The sequence below is a fragment of the Stylophora pistillata genome, chromosome 3 (genome assembly GCF_964205215.1).
Source record: "Stylophora pistillata chromosome 3, jaStyPist1.2, whole genome shotgun sequence".
In the NCBI taxonomy this organism is placed as follows: domain Eukaryota; kingdom Metazoa; phylum Cnidaria; class Anthozoa; order Scleractinia; family Pocilloporidae; genus Stylophora; species Stylophora pistillata.
In genome coordinates, this window is record NC_142521.1 from 45,065,965 (window position 1) to 45,075,964 (window position 10,000).

A 10,000-nucleotide genomic window follows, 5' to 3' on the forward strand; every position below is an offset into this window, starting at 1 on the left:
TAATTCGTATAGATGTGCAAAGATTTACTTTCATCAGTAGTATTAATTGATTTTTTTGAGATGATAAAAAGCAACTTTTGAGCAACTTTTTCGTGAAATGAGCAACTTTTGAAAATTTTTGGGGCAACTTTTGAGAGATGTCCGAGCAACTTGTGTAAAACCTAGACTTGGTAGCACAGAGTTTGACATCTTGTGAATTAATAAATGACTAAATAGGGAAATAAAACGAGGTAACCGTATAAACGTGTGAATAAGTTAAAAATAGAATCAGACTCCCAAAAATCGTATGCACGTACCCCTCCCTCCATGTTTGTGGTTTTTCCTCCAGTATTCATTTATTATTTGGTGTTTCTTTATTCAGGTCATCGTTCAGTTTTAGCCCTTTATTCCAATTACGCGACCCGACGTACTGAATTGGCAAAAAAAGAGTGGTTCTTATGCTGAATGAGAAAACCAAAAGAATTTTGTTCGGTAAATTTCTGCTTGGTAAAGTAAAGAAACAGAGTAGTTTCGCCAACATATATGGTTGAAATAAGCGTTTCAATCACATTACTTCAAGGTGTTCGTTCATCCGAGGTGTACCAAATGTTATCGTTATACGTCGTTAGCTTTTCAGGTAGTAGTTAAAATAAATTGAAATTTCTTTCGAATGAACTTCTTTAAAATACGTAAGTACTCGTAAATACGTAAATACTTATTTTGTTTGTCTTCTTACGTGTAGCTCTTTACTTTTGTATCATTGAATATTTTCTTGATCTCATTCAGATATAAGCAATCCACGCTGGCTCTTCTTCGGATAAAACTGACTCCATTGATGCCTGGCGTTTGAAATAAAAGTCTAAACTTAAACTTTTTCTCTATCTTTTTGTTTCTCTATTCCTAGTTTCATCATTATTATTATCATGGTTATCATGATCATAAATTGTCATTATCATTACTATAATCATTAATCTTGTATCATTAATTCATTGTATCATTAATCTTGTTATCAATTAGTATCATCATTGTCATAGTTCAGAGTAGTTGTGCAAAACATTTCCATTTTTTAATTTATTTTCCCACGTTATCTAGTTCGAGAAAATAGATATCGGCTCCGATTCGCTTGGCTTCTTTAAGCATTTTTTACTCACTGTTTACTTTGTTGCCCGCCAAGGAAGACGCCGATTTGCATACGTCTTAACCATGAAGCTGTAAATGGATTATTGGGCTTCATTCAACTTTGTGTCGCCCAAGAAATTTCTATGTTTGTACGTTTTCCGCACTTGTACCTTTCATTTACCCGTGCAGTTCCTACTTGACTTTGCTTTGCTCCGCTTTTAATCTTTCTCTTCTTCTTTTGTCAACTTGTATTGTAAATTTCCCTTTTTTTCTACCTTTTCCTTTTATCATTAATTGAAAAACATCTCCATTAGTGCATGTGAGCGGAGAAAACGTTTTCTTACAACATTCTTACAAAGGCAAACCACAAGGAAAACATATCAAATGGATTTTACAAAAAATGGTTATCATTTACTGCCTTTAATCCAAGCACGACAAAATCAAGTGTCGAAATATGACATCCTCACCTGAAACTCTATCTTGCTGTCAACCTACTTTCAGTTTAGAGTGAGTCGATAGACACATTGATAAACTTTTCCTGGTGTTCTCAAACCGTTTCCGTAAAACTTAAAAGTAAATTCAAGTTACAAGCAGTTTTAGATACGACGAGACCAAATGTTACGAGTATTTAGATATGAGGAATTTTACTCACTCTGTTACCAAAGTAGAAAAGTATTTTCCGCTTCCAATTTTTTAGGCTTGTTGACTTCCGTACCCTTAAAAATTGAAATGAAAAAGTAACATTCTGTTCACAAAGTTTAATGTTTTCCGCACCCAAATTGAATTACTTCTCAGCAGAAAATTATAGTTTGTGCCTTTCTTTTGTAGATACCGCAATTTCTCTTCATTTCAACGCGTCTACGTGTGTAACGTGCATTATTTATATGTCATTTCTAGGGTTGGTTGCCCGAATGAAAAGCTTGTGTATGTATTGCAGCAACGCTACAGTAGTAACGTCGGGGTATTTTAGTCTGAGGCAAAATCTTCTCTCGAGGAATAAGAAAACTGAACACGATTACAACCTCAAACATTACATGCTACTTGACACTAAACGTGGAAGAAAGAGTCAACTGTAAATGCCAATTCATACCACTTTTTACTCTGTTTTCTTAATCAATGTTTTTTCTTGTTTTGGAATATATCCATAAACTAATTCACTAAGGTCGTCAATTTGAAAATTCTCTGTTCTAGAAATGTTTTTCTTTTCGGGCCACTTGTAGTAAAGGATACGTTAAGACCTTTTTCACTTGAATTCACATTTCACTTTGATCGAGGATATCAACTGAAGCCACCAATACATTCTACTTTTTCAGTATTTTTTTTTTGTCTTTAATCCCGATTTTCTTTCTTACAATGGAAGATGTTGATATGAATATTTTATTTCTTTAAAGCGACAATAGATCATTGGGCTTCCTACAAACTTATGTTGCCTGTATAAGTGTTTAAGTTACTTTCCTTTTCTTTGTACTAAATAATCCGTTTTGATGTTCCTCTTTCTTTTTTTTTTCTTTTTCCTCTCCAAAAGTTTGAAGTCGTGTATTAAATATAAAACGACGGAATGTTCTCTTAACACATCTCCATCGCTGCATTTGGGCGAAGGAGGAAGTTTGTTCTGACAACATCTTTTCAATGACAAATAACATATCAAATGGATTTTACATATGAGTGTTATTGATGGCTTTCAGTCCTCGCGTTTTTTACTGACGGAATTGTTGCAATATGACATTCTGTTTCTAAAACTCTATTTTGCTGTCAGTCTTACCTGGATTTAGGGTAAATCCATAGAAACTCTGAATAATAATTGATGGTGTTTTTCATCTGTTGCCAAAATATTCAAGATTGAAGGCAATTTGTTCAGTCAACAGTTGTCATGGCCTATCCATTCTTAAATAAATTTCGGGTTCATTTTAAGTTTCCGGCCATAACGCTCAAATCAAACGAGGCATTTGCATTGAAAAATCGGAATTCAAAAAGCTGCGCAAAGCTATTGAATACGAAAATTGTTAATCAAGAGCTGAATAATTATCTTTCCGAATATGAAAAAAATAGCTTCGGTTTCAAACTTTGTTTCATGTTTCCGACTCAGTGACAGGTGAATTTAGGGTAAATCCATCAAAACACTGAAAATTGCTGGTGGTCTTTATCAGTAGCCAAAATAATTGAAGGTTGAAAACAATTTGTTGGGTGAATAATTTGTTATCGCCTACCTTATTTCAAGCAATTTTACGTGAGTCCGTGGACTCCTTATAACTTTTCATCAATAACACTCCAAACCCATCAGGGCGTTCACATTGCAAAATCGGCGTTTTTTAGCAGCGCTCAGCTGTTCCATAAGAATTTTGCAGATCTTTTGATAACTTCAACTAATTCAGGTAGCAGATGGGTTACTTGGGTGTGATTTCCAGGTGGCCGAATTTTGCTTAGAAGGCATTTGTGCCAGCGGTCTTCTAGAGCGATAGGGCCTTGTTCAGTCTTTGTTGATAGTTATTGAAAATAATATGTGTAAAATGAAATACAGTCCAAAGTTGATGGGAAAATAAACGGTTTAAACGCCAAACCAAGGCACACACTTCAAAGCCAGGGCTGAATTAAAAATTGAGCCAATTTATGACTTGACCAATCAATAAATGAAGTAAGGGAGAAACCCATTCGCAGCTCAACCAAATCTTGAATCTATATGGTTCATCTTTAAAATTCACGCGTAGCTGTCAAACCAAGGGTTGTTGTGGTCGCATAAGTGGCGAGGATATGAAAAAGCCTTCAAATTTGCATATTGCGTAGCAAAAAGCCCATTTCCCGGTGACAGTTGTTGAAGCTAGGAGTGAAAGACATTTGGTTTGGACCCGGGAGTAACATTACATCGTGTAATCTGATCGTCCGGGTAAGGGTAGTCCTAAGAAGGACTCACTGTTGTCGGTAGAGGTAACTGATGGTTCGATAATCTAAGCGGAAAGCATTATTCGGTTGTTACAAGTCCTGTTGAGACGGTTGGCTACAAAACTCAACTTAGCCAGAAATTTCGGACAACTTGGCTGTCAACACGGCTGCAAGCATGCGCAGATAACACAACAAGAGACTGAACATGGCGGCAGAACATACTCCGCGCAGAAGGCCTGGACATCATAAATCATTCATAAGCACTGAAGAGGGAGATTTGAATGCAATCGCGCCTTGAAAAGCCCAGAATAAGTAAGAGAAGAAAGGGCCAAAACTAACGAAGCAGCGTTGATAAATCTCGCTTTCCCAATAGTCAAAAGCAATAAGTCAGAAACCCAAGAGCGGGTTTTTGAAGGAGAAGGGTTTATCTTTAATTTAAGCTTAAAAATAAGAAGTTTAAGAAAGTATAAGGACTATTCCTGAGCCTTTGAAAATGACGAAAGAACAGACATTTTTAGTATGAAGGCCGATTTCAAGAGCGATTTTTTAAAAAATCAAACCGGCTTCCAAAAACCCAAGAGTGGGAAATGTAACATGGAGCTTTCCTAAAACAGAATCCGTTTTAACTTTGAAAATTACTGAACGATAACCACTATTTCTCACAGTTTTAAAATTTCCTGTCGAAGTTTCTTTCGAAAATGGCGCGTTTCGAATTCGACTCCATTGTTTTCAGCCCACTCTTGAATAACGATGACTGTCAAACCAAACAATAACCTATTCAAGAAAACCACTCATTTATAAAAAGAGCAATTTATCCCGAGTTTTAAAAATGATCTTAGTACATCAGCAGCTCTGTACCACTAGACCAAGCGATGATGATAGAAGCAAAATGAGCTCATAGAATCCGCGTTCGGCCTTATCTCTAAACATGTAGTTCCAACTTTGGAAAGAGTACCATATAACCCCATACATTAATTATGCATTCAATTTCATTAATTATGTATGCACCCCATTGTTTATAAGACAATGACCTATTCCCACGGGTTTAGCATATATACAATACTAATAAGTACTTACTGCCTCAATAAAAGAGAAATTGATTGAAAGCAGCTTTTTCGTCTCCATTCCTTTCTCACGTTCTTCTCCCTTCTCCCCTTCGTTCCTAACTTCTCGGTTTTTTTTTTTCTTTCCTTTCCTTTTTACCTTCTTGGCAGTTCTGCTGAGCCTTGAACCATCGCTCCTCAGACAACGCGTTATTATCAGACAATTATCAAACCATAGCCTTACCACTATGCTACGCAAACCAGTTAGGAGTTCCTCTCCAAAAGTTACATTTTCTTTTACCTTTCAGTAAAAAAAATGTTCATATCAATATGTGCATTGATATAATGCACCAAAGGTCCCCTTTGCACTAAAGAATGCATTCTTCTTCTCTACGATTGGCCAAATACCACATACAAAACAAAATTTATTGATACCTCTTTCTAATAACATCAACGAAAGAAGAAGATAGAAGGAAGAACAACAACAACAACTCGGAGATGGGGAGACTGAATTTTATTCGACTTTCTCGAATATTATCGGATCACAACCGGTGCATACAGTGGAGTAAGGATCACAACCTGCTTGTGACGTCGGTAAAATGTCCTCGAGCTGGGCGCAGCAATGAACTTCGCTGGACGCGACGTGCTTCATCGCGAGACGGGTACGAGTGGCGATGTTCAAAAAAGGGTTTCGATGGAATGGCTTCAATGCGCCGGAATTCACCGGTGCGCACACACATGGTATCGAAAATACATGGTGGGGAATCAAGTGAGGTTTGCACCAAACAGGAACATCCGAAGGACTTTTCGATGGCTACCTACAAGAATATATGTGGCGTCAGCACTACGGAAACGATCCCTTTGGAAACATTATCGAACATATCGCCCAACTTTGTGAAGTCCAGAAAGACTAGATACAAAGGTTTCTTTGCATCGCTGTATGCACCGGCCTTCACGAACAATTTTCATCACTAGGACACGAAAGGATAATGAAAGAATCAACCAAAACCACAAGAACAGGTAAGACACAACATTTATTTAAACTTTGCATTGACAAACCTCAAAGCCCGACCGTAGACTTAACGTTGTTTTCCGGCCAATTTTACGCTTTCAAAGCGAAACTGAACATTCAGTTATATTTCAAAATTAAAAACCTCTGGAAAATTACTTGAGTTTTCCGTTTTGCACAGCGAAAACGCGCCAAATTTACCTTGTTTCAAAAAAGACAGAAAAAAAATCCAAATTTTGAAAACAAAGACTACTAGTCTCTGCGGAGTTCTATTGTTATCGCTATTGTTTTAACTGAACAAAGACTAAATGCATAATTAATGTATGGGGTTATATGGTACTCTTGCCCCAACTTTTCTTGAAAAAAGCAACCAGTATTTGTAATTCAAATGAGCGGTGAAACTGCCTCGGCCTCCCACACCAGTAACGAATAAGACCTTTATTTAGGCAGTGGAACTAATCACTGCGTAAGTTCACTCTTAACACAGTGTGTGAAGTTATTTCGTTCCGAAGAAACAAGTGTCAGAGTGACTTGAAGTGACTCATTACGTCCTTTCCATCATGGACAAATTGTGCGAGGGGCTTTTTGACGAATATCGAATTCGAGATGAGAAATGATAGAACGAACGTGTTTGTTGAATAAAATAGAGGAGAGATGAATCTGTAACGAACGGTTTCAAAATCGAGCACTATTCTAGCTTGCAACACACACACACGTAATGTGTGACTTTTTTTCTAACAACGGCATAAACAATAACTTTATAAGCTATTGTTTCTTAGCTCCGCCTCGACAAGTTAATGAGCCAAACCAATATTCCCCGAGGGGGAAAGCGCGCGTAATCTTTGACCAATGATACCTCTCCAAAATACGTTTGGCCGCTAATATTACAGATCTATAATTTTTTCGCTACTGCAAGTAAATGTCTCAAGAACAATAGGCATTCTGCGCGATTGAAATGGCGGTGTAACATAAAGGAAATATGGGAGAAGTTTTTACTTTCCTGTTTTTTGTAATTTTCACTCAAATGGCCACTTTCCCCGGCTTAAAAATTAAAAAAGCAATGATCAAACTACATTTTCATCGAACAAGAAATGAAGATAATTTCATTCTAGCCAGGCACAATGGAAGCCTTTACTAACCTCTTAAAACAGCGCTAACCTTCATGTTTTTCTAAGCGTAAGGTGAGAAAGCTCTTATCCCGACAAGTTTCCCCAGCTTCCCATTCTAAGCATTCGATGTTTATCTCGCAAAACAAAGGTTTTTTTTTTCGCAAAAAAACACTGGCTAAGGCACTACCTTTTTACGAAGAAAATCAGGCTCGCTTGTAATTGTAACCAAGGAAGAATCGGAGCCATTACCGAGGGGAAAATGCTCAGAGAAGGTTTGTTTTCTTTCTGTTTGGCAACTCTTTGGCAGCCATTTTTGTTCCACCTCGTTTTGATTGGTCAGCTGTATTCCCTGTTAAAATAGGGAAACTGCTGAATATAGAAACCGGCTGAATTTTGAAAATAGCGGGAAAAAACTGCGTAAAAGATTTTTGTTAAAATAATTATTTATGCCATGTTTGATATACCGCCAGTTAAATCTTTTGAACCTCGGAAAATTAACGTTGTGGCCGTCTCACTGCAATATGCAAAAGACAGAAGCATTAAAACGCGGCAAACAAATTAATAAAGTTATGTTCATATGAATGAACCGAAAGAGTAAAATCATTATATTTACCTTTCATCTCATCCTCTGCTGACTCAATATCCTTTCTACTTCATAAAATGGCCTTTTCCTTGTTGATGTTCGATCATTTAGATAATCTGCAGTGCTCACGTTATTCAGATCCTTATAAAAGCCCTTGCTCACTCTTTTCTTCGCCCTCGCCGCCATTTTGATCGAGTCTGATTATGCGCCGCGACAATTCCGCTTACAGTCCCCTATTTCTGGTTATGAGGGAATTGGTCGTGATTTGTCAGTTTCCATCCGTCGGTAATATTTGGTTCGTTTATAGATAAATGTTGTGGAAAAATTCATTTTTAAGTTGCGGATAGGTGTTAACGTTTGTTGAGAGGAGTCTGTATCAAATTAGTGAAACACATTATCGACTTTACGAACATAACGCTATTACTTGGGAATCCGTACAACCCTTAAACTACAGCACCAACTAAAGCTGTTTCACTTGCATAGTTACTCTGTTACTTTTTGTCTTTGTTATGGCAGTTTTCGTTGACAATTTTGATGTTTGATTTAGACAGTTAAGAATCGTTCATGAAAATAGAGAAGACGGTTTATCTCTCAATTCTTTTAATTGGCCCTAGTTTTCTTTTTTTTTTTTGCAATTTTTTTTAATGCAAGTTACCTTTTCATCCCTTGTTCTACTTAGTTACAATATGGGAGTATTTCAGTCAACCTTAGTAAATTGCGCAGATGTACCCTTTTCACAAATAACAAAAGAAAAAAGGGTGAAAAATTATCAAAGTACAAAGATAAACTCATGTAGCAGCTCCACTTCGGCTTTAATCCTCAATTGTACTAAAACTGGGACATTATATCAAATGCAGACCCTCCGATTAAGGATGTAACGGAACGAAACGTTGATCTTTGTTTACAACAACCTAGATCAAACAGACATTCTGTAATGAGGATCATTAGGAAAGGATCCCAAGGGTGTCCACTTACTTGAACAGGTTTGTCGCTGTACGGACAAGATTAAAAAAAAGCTCAGAAACTCAACAGAGAAATTCTCTTCACATCAAAATTTCGTCTCCGAGTTTTTGTCTTGATAACTTTGAGAGGTAAATACATTTCTCAATTTATATAAGAGATGCAACCGAGTGTGGCCCCGACGTTGTTACCAAATTTTGACGTCATTCGTGGTCTATTGATAACCGGTCGTTTCGCCAACGAACAGTCCGCCAACGTATGGGGTCGATTCGCCAATGTCTGATGTCAATTCGTCAACGTCTAAAATAATTTTAATTACAAATGACCAGAGGAATACAGTTTTACTTTTTATGTATTCACGGCTGTTTGTAGGTTGGTATCATTTGAAATTGTTCGTTTCACTCTCCCCAATCTCTCATTTCCTCGACGGCCGATCATGTTTTAAAAAGACTTTGAAAACCATCCACGGCTTTTATCCAGTAGAGTATAAACCTACTGTAAAACATCTTTACTTTAACATGTGGCAAGACGGTAAGTTACATGAAACGTTTTTTCAAACACGATCGGTCTTCGATCGATCAACTAACTTTGTTTACATTTGTTGCTTTTAGGTCATTCGTGTTATCCTTTCAGAAGGGCAATTAGATATATGTACGGCAATCTAAAAATTATATGAAAATTTATTGTAAAATCGTGAAACATAGAGATTGCTGACAGTATAAATGATACTCAAGCCCTTCAAACCGATATTGATCACTTAGCAAACTGGCAACTTTCTGGCGGCTGAGATTTAATCCGGAGAAGTACGAAACAATGCGCATTACCCATAACCGTAACAAGTCGTCTCCCTTGTATACTATGAGAGCTGCAAACAAACCAATAAAGCGCGTGAAAGGCCTAAGAGCTCTGATTTCCTATGAACTTGTCATGGGAGTTGCAAACAAACCAATAAAGCGCGTGAAAGACCTAAGAGCTCTGATTTCCTATGAACTTGTCATGGGAGCTGCAAACAAACCAATAAAGCGCGTGAAAGACCTAAGAGCTCTGATTTCCTATGAACTTGTCGTGGGAGGCTCAAGTTGATGCTGATGTCAACAAGGTTTACAGAACGCTAGGGTCTACAAAACAAGAAGTATTTTCTATTTTGTGCATTACTTTGATAAGACCTATTCTTGAATACGCAGCCGCAGTGTGGTAAACATACTTAGTAAAAGGCATACTAGCACTCGAAAAGGCCAGAGGAGGCACCTCGCCTTGCGCTTGGACAAAAGCGTGGGCAAATGAAATATGAGGAACTTATCCAACGTTTGAACTGGCCCAC

General features: G+C 37.3%; 1 long non-coding RNA gene across 1 annotated transcript; it reads right to left on the minus strand.

The window, feature by feature from the left end:
* Positions 1–1,502: 1,502 nt before the first annotated feature.
* LOC148736346 (uncharacterized) lies at positions 1,503–4,224 on the minus strand. Its single transcript, XR_015998968.1, has 2 exons — positions 2,861–4,224; positions 1,503–1,814 (listed from the first exon to the last, which is right to left on the minus strand). It is a non-coding gene; the product is annotated as an uncharacterized LOC148736346 (long non-coding RNA).
* Positions 4,225–10,000: the final 5,776 nt, after the last annotated feature.